This window comes from Pteropus alecto, unplaced genomic scaffold (genome assembly GCF_000325575.1).
Source record: "Pteropus alecto unplaced genomic scaffold, ASM32557v1 scaffold63, whole genome shotgun sequence".
Classification (NCBI taxonomy): Eukaryota; Metazoa; Chordata; class Mammalia; order Chiroptera; family Pteropodidae; genus Pteropus; species Pteropus alecto.
Genome location: NW_006434897.1, coordinates 1692112 through 1707920, shown reverse-complemented (window position 1 = coordinate 1707920; position 15809 = coordinate 1692112).

The following is a 15809-nucleotide window of genomic DNA, read 5'->3' as shown; positions in this document are numbered from 1 at the left end:
AGTAAGTTATATTTAAAATGATATAATTTTTAAATAATCTTTTAATCAACTATACAAACCTAGCTACCACAAACACAGCCTATTCATTTCTCCATTATTTCAGGTGTCTACTTCCCCTCTTTCTACCCAGTATATACTATTTTTAGTGAAAAAATATTATTTAACCTTTAAGTTTTCTACAAGTTCTCTCAGTTCTTACTACTCATGCTGATCGATACTTTTATTTTAAAAAGCCTTGAACTTAATAAAGACACAAAATCTTTGTCTTTACAATTGCAGCTTTTAAAATTAGGCTCAGATTTGAATAAACCAATATAAACTTGGAGGTTAGCTTATTTATTCTGTCTTAAAGCCTTTTATTCAAAATATACTTAAATTTCAGAAAAGACCTTTGCCTTTGTATCTTACCATTCTGTATATCACACTTACTTTTTAAGAAACATGGTTGAAAGAAAATAACCCAAAACTGGAGAAAATTATTACAAAGCTAAGTCATGAAAAGGCTACATACTGTATGATTCCAACTATGTAACTTTCTAGAATAGGCAATACTACAGACACAGTAAAAAAATCAGTGGTTGCCAGGGATTGTAGGGGAATGTGGGGATGGTTTAATAGGTAGAACACAGATTTTTAGAACAGATAGTGAACATACTCTGTATGAAACCATAATGATAGATACATGTCATTATACATTTGTCAAGACCCATATAATGTATAATATTGAGAGTGAACCATAATGTAAACTATGAACTTTGGGTGATCATGATCTATCAATACAGTTTCATCATCTTTAACAAATGTACCACTCTGGTAGGGGAATTTTGATGATGGGAAAGGCTATGCACGTGTGAGGAGGGCAGGGAGAAACTTTACTTTCTCCAGTTTTTTCCGTGAAACTAAAACTGCTCTAAAAATATGATCATTAAAAAAACACAAAAATTTTAGCTGAGCACATAACCTTTTTGAGATCAAGTCTTAATACGCAGATAAAATAGAACATTAATGAAGTCTGAGACATTATCATAGAACCAGAGTTAGTGAAAGTCGAAGAAATATGTGAATAGAAAATATGTAGGAAGGTAGAGATGGACTAGACATTGGATGTCTGAAGGAAGAAAATAATATTTTTATTATAAGTATAATTAAAATTGCCCTCAATAGTGTATCACAAAGATGCTTAAAAGCGCTTCGAAAATGGGGTGATTCTGTGGAACTAGTACATATTCATTCCTTTAAGAAAGCATATCCAGCCAGTTTTAGTTTCTCTTTGATGAACTAATCTAAGCCAATGTTTATCTAACTGCAGGTTCCAAAGTATTTAACAAAATTTTTTTAAAAAATAATAAAAGAAAACATGAGAAAATATTAAAGTGCACTTAATGTGATCAAGGTATTTTTGTGAAGCTTTTATTTCCATTTTACATGTATGTAGGTGTTTTCTGTTTCACAGTGTAAGATATATGACTTTAAGTTCAAGATCAGAAATATTTGAAAGCTACTATTGTAGTCAGGTTTGTATAATATTTGGATAGGAAAGTTGACAGACTGATGCTGATGGAAGGTAGCTACTATAACTGATCTAACTGATTTTTTCTTCATACCAGCTTGAGTATGAAGAACTTGTTTTTAATTTATAAAAACTAAGTGACTCTGAACTTCATGTTAACAATAGGGAAGTCTCACCCATCTTGCCTACAATTCCCTGATAAATAGTGGAATCCAGCACTTTCTTTTTCCAAGGTATTTGTCCTTGTTAGCATCATCCCTCTCACAGAACAGCTGAGTAATCTGATCCGCCCTTCGCCTGGAGGGGATTTCTTGTTTGTTTCCATGTTGTTCTTGAAGCTGTGTGGTGGAGCTGTGAGAAAAGGATGGTCAACAAATTAGCTAACATGTAAACTACCATTTATGGTCTACCAGTAGTTTCTCAGTGTTTAGGGTGAGATTGAAAATCCTCTCTTCCTCAGAGTTATATTAAGCTATGGTCATTCCATGCCACTCAAGCCTTGAGCCTCCTGTGATAGAGCATTTTACAGGTATAGCATTTTTAGTTCTCTTTCACAAACATCCATTTTCTCTATACATATGAATAATGAAGGGAAAGTTAGATGATCTGATATTCACATGTTATGCTCAGAAACATCCCTTTCCTACTGCTTCAATGAGAGGATGCTGCTTTTCTAATGTTCAAAGAATCAGTCTTACTGATTACTTTGTGATGCTAGAAGTTGGACATGACCTTAAGCCTAAGGTGGTCATCATGGAGAGAGGAGTTGGCAAGGGGCATCTCAGAAATTCAATGGCAGTATTGCTCACTTCTGCCTAGTCTTTGATGTCAAGAACACTTCATGCCCCAATACTTAAACCATCCCTTCAGCTACAAACTTCGTACTTTCAGCCCCCAGGACCTCAATTCATAGGAAGTCCCATTCTCTACTTCCTGCTTCCAGAAGAGCAAGCTTCACCACATTTCCTGCCACTGAATTATTGGCAATTGGGGTATCCTCTCTCTTTTATCCATTCATCTGAAGTTTTTTGGGTTGCCAGCGTATTCTTTTTTTCTTTAGTCTTACCTCTAGCTTTCTATACTGTCAGAGATCTTTCCGTGCTTGGAGGCAGCATGTTCTGCAGGTCTTTTCTCAATCTTAAAGTTATTCAGATTTGATGTTGAACCCCAACCTATTACTTCAAAGCTATATATCTGTATAACCTTAGGAAGCTTGCTTAGGTTCTCTGAACTTCAAGGTTATTTATGTTCAAATGCCAAAACAATAGTAGACACTTAGAAACTATGAGTTTCTTTTATTTTATATTTTGTCATCCAAATGCAAACACATGGTAAAACTCAATAACTAGTAGATTTGGCCCAATTTTTGTTAGAATAAAAAATATTTTCCCCATTAATAATTGATATTAGGTTTGATATCATCTGTCATTGTGAAATTACCATTTTGGTAAGAGGTATGTCAATCAGGAATTAACTTTAAATTGTTAGCAATGATAAGGTCACCAGAGATTAGTTTGAAATAGAAAAGGGAGGCAGTTGGATAGAAATGTGTCATGTTCTATGAAAGGTCCAATAAGGATGTGTGTGTTTATAAAAAAAAAAAAAAAGACTGGGATCTACTGTGCTTTGAAGAGTGACAAAAGGAATTATTTCAGTAAAAATGACAATTACTAAAAATACCAATCTGGGCTGTGATTGTTGTATTTCTGTCTGATTCTCTGAAAAATGCTTTTTATGTTTTTGAAACATAAAAAATGTTTTTTATGTTTTAAATTACTGGGTGAATTGTCACAGCTATGACCTTTCTGGACTTTCTCCCAAAATAAAGATAAGCTATTCCAGTATAAAGGAAAACTATATAGTCTGTTGAATTATGTTCTCATGTTTCTCCTGAAAATTCTATAATGGAGAGTCACGTGGCTTCTCTTGAGCTAAAGAAATAAGGTAAAACTAGTTGTTTGCATTACGTATCTGTCTGATGGCAGTAGCTAGAGCTAGGCTTATGAACAGATGAACTATGCAGCGTTGTAGTAATCCTCTGTAGTAGAATTAGGGATACATCTGGAGGAAATGCATCTTCCTAATACCACATATTGCAGATCAAAATAATGTTAGTTCCCCTAGGGCCTAGAAAAAATTCTGGTCTATTTCTATCAGTTTTTATAGGTTAAAAAAATTACACAAAAAATTTCTTTGCCATTGTCTGTCTGGGTATCTGAAATTCCACTTTCAAAGATTTATTTGCACATCATAAGGATACTTAGGTTTCAGGTACCTTTATCTAAAATGCAAACAGCCCTCTAGGCATAATACATTGACATTTATCATCCTCCAACACCTGGAAGGATTCTTCTCCATGGGATTACTAAGGGTGTGGACAAAGGACAAGTAATTGTAATGACAGGTGGTTAGGTTAGGTATATTTGGGAGTGACAGCATGAGAATTGTAGGCACTTGGGGGAGTGGATCTAAGAAAGAAAGTTACGTGGTTTGGAAAAGGAAAACCCAAACCAAACTTTTCCTATCTCACCTTTGTGTCTGGCTTTTGTCCCGAAAGCGGAAATAAAAAAGAAAATTAGGTTATAGTAATAGGAGATACAACAACTAAAATCTGCTTTGAGGACCCCAAGAATGGGCTTTTTAATATTTCAAATCTGATCTTGGAGCAGATGAGTTATTAGAGGAAGACTCCTGGGCCGCTAGAAGCAGGAATCCCCCCTTTCCAGCAGAACTTTCACCTAAATTAAATGATGTTCCAACCAACTCTTATTCCTGACCAAATGATCTGCTGATGGACCAAGGTGCATAATGGAAAGGGAAACTGAGAAACCCCACAGACTTAGCTGCCAGCCCTTCTTATCCTAACTCCTCCTCTTCTCCAAGGATTTCCAAATATTTCTCCAGGATCATCTACCTAGAACAATGCTATTTGCCTGCACTGTTCCATCACTATAGTCTCACAGACACACAAAGAATAAGCTAGAATTTAGTGCTTTCTCTTCCATTTATATTCTGCAGTTATTTTCTTTAGAAAAAGTTACCTTATCTGTAAAATGGGTGAAAATGTCTACCTCATAACATTGTTGTGGAGATTAACACGTTAACATATGTAAAGTGCCTGCAGATAAACAGTTGACAGGTCAGTCTTCATGACAAATTAGTTCTAACACTGAATTGAAGGAAAATAACAATTTCTAGTCACTGGTTTTCATCAATAGTAGTTTTTGTGCCTTGCGGGGGATATTGTGGCATATTTTATAATTTTTAGATTCTTCCCATAAGTTTTTAACTATTGTTTCATTATTTTGCCTAGAGCTCAGTAGATGCTCAGAAAATTATGGCTATTTCCTGATTTCACACGTAATCATTCCTGTCTTTGTCCAACTACTGAACTTTGTTCACATCATTATTGCCACTCTTTCTATACTTTAGTATTAAAGTATTAATCCAACAACAGAAATTAACTCTATTTTAAATTGAGAGTGCCTAAGGACAAGGATTGTGAGTTAATCGCCATTGGATATCCAGCACCCATTTTACTTGATGGGAAAATATATGTTTAATAAATGTGTATTGAATTGATGAATCAATTGTTTATCTTTAACATCATCTGGGATGATTGGAAGTAAATGCGTCATAATGTAGCAATTATCTGATACTTGTAAAAATAAAAAAATTTCTTTATGTATAACTTGCAGAGATATTTCCTAAGTTATAACTCAAAATCTTATTTATGGCAGGAATGAAACCAGAATTATATTTCAGTAGCATAATATAGTGCTTAATATCATAGATTTTGTAGACAAACTTCTACCTTTCAATAGCTATGTTGCCTAAACAAGTTATTAACCTCTCTATGTCTTAAGATATTAATTTCTAAAATAGAATTAATATTTATGTTATAATATTTTAGAATAATATTTATAATACTTAACTTATATAATTGTTATCTATAGTTATTGGATCAGTAAGGTTTCTATTTCTGGAGTCATATTGGTAGTTTATATTTTCCTAAAATTTTATTCATTTAGATTATTAAAAAGTAATCACAAAAAATTATATAAATCTCTTCGTATTAGAAAATATAAAAACATATCAATAAGTATGTCCTCTTTCTCATTCTTAATGTTTGATCCATTTTCCTTTTTTAAAAATCACATTATCCAATGGTTGTCTACTTTCTTCATCTTTGAAAATAGCTACTATTGTTGTTTATTGGTCATACCATTTTTTGTTTTAAATTTTTTAAAAATTTTTCTTGTATATCTATTAACTTTCTTAAACTATGTGAGCTTAATATAATCTCCAAACACCTCTGCTTATTTAATGTTAAATGTTTTTATTAATGATGTATTTATGACTAGAATTTACATCATAATAATATCAAGTCTTCTAATTCGTGAACATGGTCTCTCAATTTAGGTTTTCCATTTCTTTCAGCAATATTTTGTGTTTTCTGTGTGTAAGTATTGCACATATTTTCTTAAATTTGGGTGCTAATGAGACAAGTTTTTCTTATAATTTTATTTTATAATTATTCTCTGTTTTCTTTTAAATTTTTAGTTTAATATATTATGTATAGACAAAACACTGATATAATAATTTCTAGTAACTTAACGTATGGTCAATTTTATAAATATCTCTTGGGTGTTTTATAGCAAAGGTTTCTCTTGGTTGAATTATGTTTAATAATGTTTAATATATGGCTATACATAAAACTTTATAATTGCTTTATTTAATTTTTCATTTTCTAATTTAGTTTTATATGTTTAGTCTTGATTTCTGAGAAAATATGTTTTTGTCTTCTATTAAAATATAGAATTTATTAAATATTTATATTTGTTTAATTTGCCTTGATGTTATTTGGTGTCAAAAATTTATAGCTGTTATACATTCTTTTGCATATTATTTATATCACCACTTCTACTTTTCTTAATGCCAGTTGTCTGAGATTTCTATTTTTATCTCTTTATTTTCAGCCTTTTAATTAATTTTGTATTAAGTATGTCTCCTGCAAACAGCTGTGGTCTTGTATTTTATCTACTTCCAAATATAATTAACTCTCCTTTTTAAATAATTTACTGAATATTTATTATGGGAAATGAATGTTTAGAATTCTTTCTGTACTTTATTTTTCATTTTTTAATTCATCATGCTTTTTGTTATTTCTTTCTGTATGTTTACAGTAGTTTACTGGTATAATTGTGTTTCCTTGATTGTGTTTTTCTATCTATTGGTTTTGAAGTTAAATATCTATTTTTAATTTTTTGTGACCATCTTAATTGTTAATACAAAATTTAAACTTATGTTCTATTCTACATATGTACAATTAATTTGAATCTCCAAATATGTCAAAAGCCTTTGCCATTTGTATTCTCATTTACTACTATCCCAAATCACCAATTGAAAGCATCTTGGATTTGAGTTTTAAAATGTTACTGATTTGTTTATAATTCCAACACTGGTATAGTGTTAACTATCAATTAACTGATTTCTTTGATCATTACTGTTTCTTGCCTTTCATGTTATTTTCTCTTAGATTCTTTTTTTCTTTTGCTGGAATAAATCCTCAGATAATCACTTCAAAAAGGATCTAATGGTGATGTATTAGTTAACAATGTTTTTGTCTGCAAGCAAAATACACATGCAGTGATAGCTTAGACAAGTAGGGATTTATTTGTGTCTCATACTAGAAAACTGGACATAGGTGGCTGCTTAACTTGATCCAGGCATATACAGTATTGGGCCAACACATCTGCAATTTTCTTTTTCTCATAGTTACAGAATAGCTACTGTTAAAGTCTCACACAAGTCTTCTAGTAGAAAAGATGAAGAAAGAAAAAGGGTGGAATCTGCATTCAAAAAAACAAAAAAAACTTTCCTAGGATCTCCAGTGACAAAATTGCACTTATCACTGGCCAGAATTGTACAATGTGGGCAATGCTAGCTGTAATAGGACTATGGAAAAAGAGGATGGGAATGGGTTGTGTCCATCAAAAATCAACATTTTTGCCCAAGGAGCTAAAATTTAGAAGATTTACATGACTGAAAAACCTATTTTATTTTTGACTTGAATGATAGTTTTTTGGGTATAGTATTTTTGCTTCAAACTGTATCTTTTCAATACTTTGAAGATATTATTCTATTTTATTCTCCCGTACAGTGTTGTTGAGTAGACTATTGCCAATTTTATTTTTGTTTCTTTATAAGTAACCTCTTTTTTTGTTGGTAGTGATGATTATTCTGTAAATTTTTTATTTTTTTATTTTTAGGTGTTGTGGGTTGAATTGCATTCTCCCAAAAGATGCATTCAAGTCTTAACTCCTGGTACCCAAGAATGGCCTTATTTGGAAATAGAGTTTTTACAGATGTAATCAAGTTAAAATGAGTTCATACTAGATTAAAGTGGCCTTATTCCAATGACTAGTTTCCTTATAAGAGAGGGAGAAATTTGGACACAGACATATAAAAGAACACTATGTGATAACATAGGAAGAAATTTCAGAGATGTGTCTATAAGCCAAGAAACACCAAGAATTGCCAGCAACTACTAGAAGCTAAGAAAAGACAAAGAATGATCCTCCCCTAGAGTCTTCAAAGGGAACATGGCCTGGGCGACACCTTGATTTAATACTTTTCAGCTTCAGAATTGTGAGAGAATAAATTTCTGTAGTTTTAAGCCATACAATTCTTGGAAATTTGTTATTGTAGCCCCAGGAAACTAGGACATTAGGGTTCTAAAATTTTTCTAGGTTGTGTTTAAGCATGACTCTTATTGATCCTATTTGGCACTAGGTCAACCCTATAAATCTAAAAAGGAAACTTTTCTTACCTCTGAAAATGTTGCTTACTATTTCTTTGATTAATTTCTGTCCTCCATTTTCTCTGTTTTCTTCTGGAGCACAGTAACTCATGAAGGGAACTTATTATCATCATTGCGCTAACGATATTTACTCCATATTCATGAATAGAAAAAAAAAGACCTGACTTCAGTCTGTTTTGATTGTAGCCTCTACTCAATGATCCTGATGATTGTTCTAGAGGTCCTTCCTGTTTATTCTGAACATGGAATTTCTCTGAGCTTTCTTTTTAATACCGTATGTCTGCATATGTTTTGGCTGTGGTTTTCTTTATCCTTTTTTGTCTACCATCTGGTCTTATCTACTTTCTGTTTTCTATTTTTTTTTTTCTTTTACAATATCTGGCCTGTTGTTGAAATCCATTCTTGTTTTACATATTTATGCTTCATAAACATATTTTCTTTTTGTTACATCTGTAGAATTGCTAGCAGGATAGGAAGTGAATGTATGTACTCAGTCTGTCATTTTGAGTTAGGCCACTGATGTTTTTTATTTACTTAAATTTATATTTTTTCCCAACAGACCTGTCAAACCATATTGCTATTAGAATATTTTCTGTATTTTTTTTTTTACTTTGTCTAGGATCTAAGCATTTGTGGTTGCCTCTAAATATAAACAACATATTTTTTCCCCCTCCATGGGAGAATTATTGGTTTTATGCAAACTGAAAAAATTTTTAATCCCTTTTATATCAGAATAGAGGTTCTACAGTACTTGGATCAAATCTCCTACCTAACAAAAATCCCTTCACATCCTTTTTTTCCCCCTTAATATCCTTTAGTGTGCCCAGGTTTGAATTTATTTATGTTTCCAAGTGGTTGTGTATACCAGTGTCAGCCCCTAAATTTGGGAAAAGGCTAACTTGTTTTCATTAGTAAACTACCAATTTAGACATTTTTCTTTTCTTTTTTTTAAAATTTTTTTCCAAATGCCACAATTAGTCTAGTTAGATTTTCTGGTTCATAGAAACGCAAATAATAATAATAATTATATAATAAAAAGAAAAATAATTACAATACTGCCTATATTATTTCCTAAGGCAAATTGAATACTAGAGAAAGATTTTCAGTTTGCTCTTACACTGGCAGATAATCTTAAATACATATGGGATGAACTGGCCCAAAGATAATCTGTTGAATTAGCAAAAATCAATGGAAAGAAATGTAAAATACACATGAGACTAAGGATTTCAAAAGTAAAAATAAGTATACAATGTATAAAAGAGATTAAGCAGGTTTTGTTTTTCATTTCTATTTCGTTTTATTTGAATGTTTAAGAAAACCTGTTTTTCAGGGATCTTTATTATATTAGCTGTGAAAACACTTCATATCTCTTAAACTTTAGTAGCAGGGCAGTGAGATAATTTTTAAATTTTTAAAAATTTTTTCTTGGTTTTATTTTACATTTTGCAATATTTCAGAAAAGTATAGAGAATAATATAATAAATACCTATGTACCTACCACCCATGTTCAACAACTGTTAACATTCTGGAAAATTTACATGTCTCGTGTTTTAAAGGTTAAGATATAATTTGAAGCTCCATTTAACTGCCTACATTCTGATTTCCCTTTTTCCCTAGGGATAGTCACTGTTCTGAGTAAGTGAGAATTCTATCTTTCTGTTTATTATTTATTATTTTTTATTTCTATGCATTTTTTCCTTTTATTATTTATTTCTTGACTGTATGTTCTTTTCCTATGATATATAAAGTTATTCCTTATCTTTTTCCTAAATCAAGGATCTTAGCTTTACCTCATCCTCCCTAACCACCCCCCCCACCACCAATCTATTATTATTCACAAGTATTTTAGTTTTATCTTTCCTAGCCCCTAAATTGGTTATTTTTTTACTTTAAAAATCAATAGTTAATTAAATTTGCTAATGTATTTTACCAATCTTTATGCTTACTGTGTTTTTAGTTTTTTTATTCTTTTTTCTCTGGTTTTAGTCTTCTTGCTACAGTACATCTTTGAGTAATTCTTTCTAGGAAAAATATGAACAGTAAATTCTTTTACTTTTTCTATGTCTAAAAATATTTTTTCCTTCTTTCTTGAGTATATTCTAGGTGGACGATTAGCTTCCCTTGGCACTTTAACAGTAAGTTATTGTCTTCTGGCTCGCTTTGTTGCTCTTGAGAAGTTTACCTTTAGTCTAATTGTAGTTTTTTTGTGGGAATCTGTCTTTCTTCTCTGGTAGATTTTAAGGTTTTTTTTCTTTATTTTTGACATTCTGAAGTTTCACTAGGTTGTGTCTGGCTGTAGATATAGTTTTAGTTTTTCTGCTTCGCATTCAAAGTTAACCTTATTTTTAATAAAAATAAGATTAAGACTTATTTTTATTAAAAACTGGGAATATTTAATTATTATAGTTTTGAATTCTATTTTTCTCTTTTAAAACTGAAATAGAATGTTTTATCATTTAAAATTTTTCAGTTTGTTGGCATTCTTATTTTTTTCTCACACAGTCAGAAACAGTAATTAGCAGACTAATATTGACAAAGTTACCATTTCAACTCCATCCCTCCAGCCTAGAAGTTTTATAGTTGCCTCTTTATAATTTTCACTTTTCATGTTAAATCTATAACTATTTATGTGTTAGGAGAGGAAGAAATCCTCAGAATGTATACTTACTGTGTTTGTTTTGACTACAATACTTGGGAAACAATTTTCAAGTTGTACCTTAATGACTGAATTATAGTTAAAATATATACATTTGTATATCTATATATATATGTACATATATTTTATATTTTCAAAGCTAATAACAAAGTCCTCAAATTAATATTTTTAAATATATTATGTCTTTTCTCACATTATTATTTGAAAAACATACAAAGTCCCAGAAGCAAGCGTCTGTCCATTATTGAATGAGGAAATCTGCGTTGATTTTATGTCTCTTTGTGGAATTTGAATACAAACCAGCTGGGGGAGACTCACAAAAAAGTCATTTTCACATTTAGCAATTAATTGCTTATTTTTTATGGTACCGAATGTGTACTGTTCTCACTAAAATAAACAATGCCATCTACTGGTTGAATTCTGTCATAAAAAGAGAGTCAAGTAAAATGACAGCTGAGATTTCACATTACAACTAATTTGATTCCCAGCTTTTACCCTCAGTAAAGAGCTAGAAGTAGAATTCTGTCCTAAAACATTTAGCTATTTCAATTCAATAATGGTATCATCTTTATGAGTGACCGAGGACATGGAGACTCACAACTAGCCACATGTGAGTAAGTAAACAGGAATTTTTTTCATAGCGTATTAGTTAGCATTCTCTAATTTTTAAAAAATCATTTTCTTCAGTGGAAAAACTCTATTGAAATGTAGTATTATTGTAACATAAGAAGAAATACTTTAGCTTCTGGAATAAGGTGGCCAGACAGAATGATTTGCATGTTAGTATATCCGCCCTTAATTACTTGTTCCTTCTAGAAGGCTGGGGCTGGGGCTACTTGGCATCTTTGTCAGCTTGAGGCTCAGTAGTGAGTGACAAGGAGGCAGCAGTTAGCATGAGAAAACAGCTAAGTTAGATGGCAGTGACATATCCTAAATAAAAGCTTAGTTTATAGGTTAATGTATTAAAGTTTTAGAATACAATGGTAACTTTCTTATAAAAATCATGACAGTAAATAGTTATTTACAAGATAGACTTATTATGTCTTATTAGATTTTATTTCAGCCAGCAGACTCAAATCCCAATCCTTGATATTACCTTCCTGGGGTCTACGACCCCTAAAGGCACTTTCGTTGTTTCCTGAACCCTAAGATTATGGGAGACCTTAATATTTTGATCATCAATCCATTACAATCCCCAAATATAATCAACTATAGCTATCTAGAGCCATAACTATAAGAATAATTATCAATCAAATAAATCTCAAATTAAGAATCTCAAGGACCCAAAGTCCCTTTTAAGATAAATGTTTTAAATTTTAGCTTCTTAGTAAAGCAAATCTTAATTTTATTTTTAAAATTATTTAAGGAAGCAAAATTTGTATAAAATTTAAAGAAAATGTAGTATTATTATAAAGAAAAAGCTTTTCCCTCAGTCGATGATTATCAGGGTTCAAAGTCATAAATTTACATTGTAAATAAAATATTAAAAATCTCAGCCGCTTTTGGAGTTAAACCTTGATACTTCTGATCACTTAAGCTCCATTAAAGACATAGATTGAAGCTTTAAGAAGAAAAATCATTTTATAATTTTGGGCTTATTAAGAGGAAGATAAAGTTTAGTTTGCTGTATTGTTGAAACTGAGTAAAATATGAGGTAGACATTAATACTAAGAAGAGACATATTTAAAGAATTAATGTAAAAACCACATCTCCATCAAATGCTAAAGAAAATTTTCATTAATTACCTGAAGGGATAAAAAATGAGGGTCAGAAAAATCAATCTCGATTTTCCATCCATGGAATAAAATGCCCCCAATAACGGAGACTGATACGGGCAGTCCACACCACTATCGCATTGAGACCCATTTGGTGGAGCCTCGCGATTCGTGCTCAGATATTTCCTACTCAGCCTAAGGAGCCCCTACAGACAACTTGAAATTAAAGTTGGTCCAGAAAAAGCATTAACTCAAGTGGTACAGAGCTGCTAATGTCACTAGTCAAGCTAAGCAATCAACATAATAATTGTCCAGATTTTTCAGTAAAACTAAACATTTTCCATATGGCTATAAGAGTTTTGGTGACAGTGTATCATAGCACTACAGCTTCTGGAGATAAATGTAATTATCATAAACACTAATGGAAATTATAATTGTATAAGGAGAGAAAAAAAAAGGTCTTTTCTCAAGTAATACGTGTTAACGTTAGTGTCAGCCATGGAAAGCCAATGAGAAACCTCTATTTGATGACATAATTTTTCTTCATCAAGTGAAATTAAAAACAAATAGTTGAGGGTCTATTATTTGCAAAATGATACAAATGAAACAAAACAATATCGGGCAAGCCTTTAAGTTAAATTTCTTTTTGGGAACAGGAGACTGGAAAATGAGATAGTGAAGTAGAGAAACTATATTCTTTTCATTTCTAACTAGTTCCCTTGATTCTGCAACAACAAAATTCTCACTATGAGACCCTTCTCCTGCTCCAACACTTACTTTCTCCTCTTCACCCCTATTATGGACTGAATTGCATGTCCCCCAAAGTTATATATTGAACAACCTCCAATGTGACTATTTTTGGATATTAGGTCTTGAAGTAGGTAATTAAGGTTAAACAAGGTCATAAAGATGGGGCCTTAATCTAGTAAAACTGGTGTCCTTATAAGATGAAGGGACACAGCTCACTCTCTCTCTCTTTCCTCACATGTGCCAGGGGACAGGCTTCGTGAGGAAACTGTGAGAAGGCTGCAATCTACAAGCCAAAATGAGAGCTTCCATCAGAGACCAAACCTGCAGACACTCAGTCTTATACTTCCAGTTTCCAAAACTGTAAGAAAATAAATGTCTGTTGTTTAAGCCATCTAGCCTGTGGTATTTTGGAGTGGCAGCCTGATCAGACTAATATAACCCCAAATACCATATTAATAAAATTACACATAAATAGCACAAAAGGTAAAGTATTAAATAAAAGCCATTTGGAGAAAAAAATTATTCATAAAACTGACTAACACAATCTGGCTACTTCTACTTGTTCTCCTCTTTCTCTTCCTCTTCTTCTTCCACTTTTCCCCCTGCTCCTCCCTCCTGCTTCTTCAATTTATTGTTATTATTGTTGTTGTTATAATATTATTAATATTATATAGTGCTACCAACTTTAACACTGTCATATTAACTCTGTAGTTACCCTCCCCGCCCCCGCCAAGCTTTTAGACATATAATGATATGGGAACTAATTTTTATAAATCATCTACTATGTACTGTTCTAGGATCTTTATACATGATTTATTGTTCTCCAACTCCAAAATGTCATACTGTCTATTTTAAACATAAGAAAAATATATTGTCCATGGTTATAAACAGTGTTTGGGGAAACTGAAAATCTATGCATTCGTGGCATCCTCAGAACCTGTAGCTTGTTCAGTACACCATCATGCCTCAGGAGTACAATTTGGTCAGAGCGTTTCCAAATTCGTGTGCTTTACCTAAGCTTATTATGCTAGGCCATTAGTTGGAAGGTAGCCTTAGTGGGTCCAGGTGCAGAGGTCTGATTCTTATTAGCTGTTATCCTATGTGACCACAATCTTATCAGAACCTCTTCTAACTGTTTTCTATGTTTACAAACAAAATAAGTGGAAAGTCCAAGTATCAACCACTTATATTTCTGAAAGAATATTTAATTTCTTAATTCTTTAATTTCTTAATTCAATATCATTTTACTTTTAAATATGTAGGTATTCTTGTGTCAAAACTGCCATTTGAAGAAAAAAAGTTGTCTAGTGAATATTTTCTTAAATATATAATAAGTCTTAAAAAATAATCAATAACATTTTATTTCAATTACAGAAATTTTTTTCCTGATATTTATTTTTTGGATCTTTTTAGTTCTACTTAGCTATCCATTTCTCAAAATTAATTTGATTTTTTCTAAAAGTAGAAGTAGATATTTTAAAAATTCCATCACTACGGAAGAATATAAAAAAGGAAACCAATAATCCCACAACCAAAATTTTTAATTTTTTATTGTTAGATTGGAACCACGAAAAAAGAAAAAATCTCAGAAAAATAAATAATGACTAAATTAGGGGAAATATTTTATAATATCTGGGTTTTTTGTAGTTTATTTGGGTTTTGTTTGGAGGAGAATTAATGAGTTTTATATATATATAACTATGTAAAATAGTTAAACATTTAGATGTTTATGTTGAAATAATGATCATACAGTCAAAGCTAAAAACAATACCTGAAATATATATGCTGTTGGATTGGGTTTTTGGGGGGTGTGGAGTGGGGGAGAGTACTGTTTTTCTAATGCAGCACACAATCACTTTCTGAATATTTATTTAGGCAATCTTTTTTTTCACTTGTTTTTGGATCTTTTCCCCATTGTTTTATTATTCCTGTTCCTTTTGAATGATATTATGGCTATGCTGGGATGGGCAAGGACCTGAATAACATCAATTGCATTTCTTCTTAGCAAGCTAATTAAAGACATACTAAGTCCTTGTACTTCATTATAGCATCTAAGAAATACATCAAAAGAAGCTGAAAGTTCTATGGACAATGGAGAAAAACCCAGCCTTGGCCAAATAAATATAAACTCAAGTACATATTAAAACTAGATAATATTTAGACTGTTTAACTATTTTGATTTCAGGACTTAATGTTCATTAAAAATATTTATAGATTCATTCAAAACCGTTATCCTGTTATAACAGAAGTCACATTCTCACATGAGTCCAACTAGGTCAAATAGCAAGATCAGGAGCACAAATGCAAGGTTCATAATGGATTTGGACCAGATGCTCCTAAAGCTACATACAATAG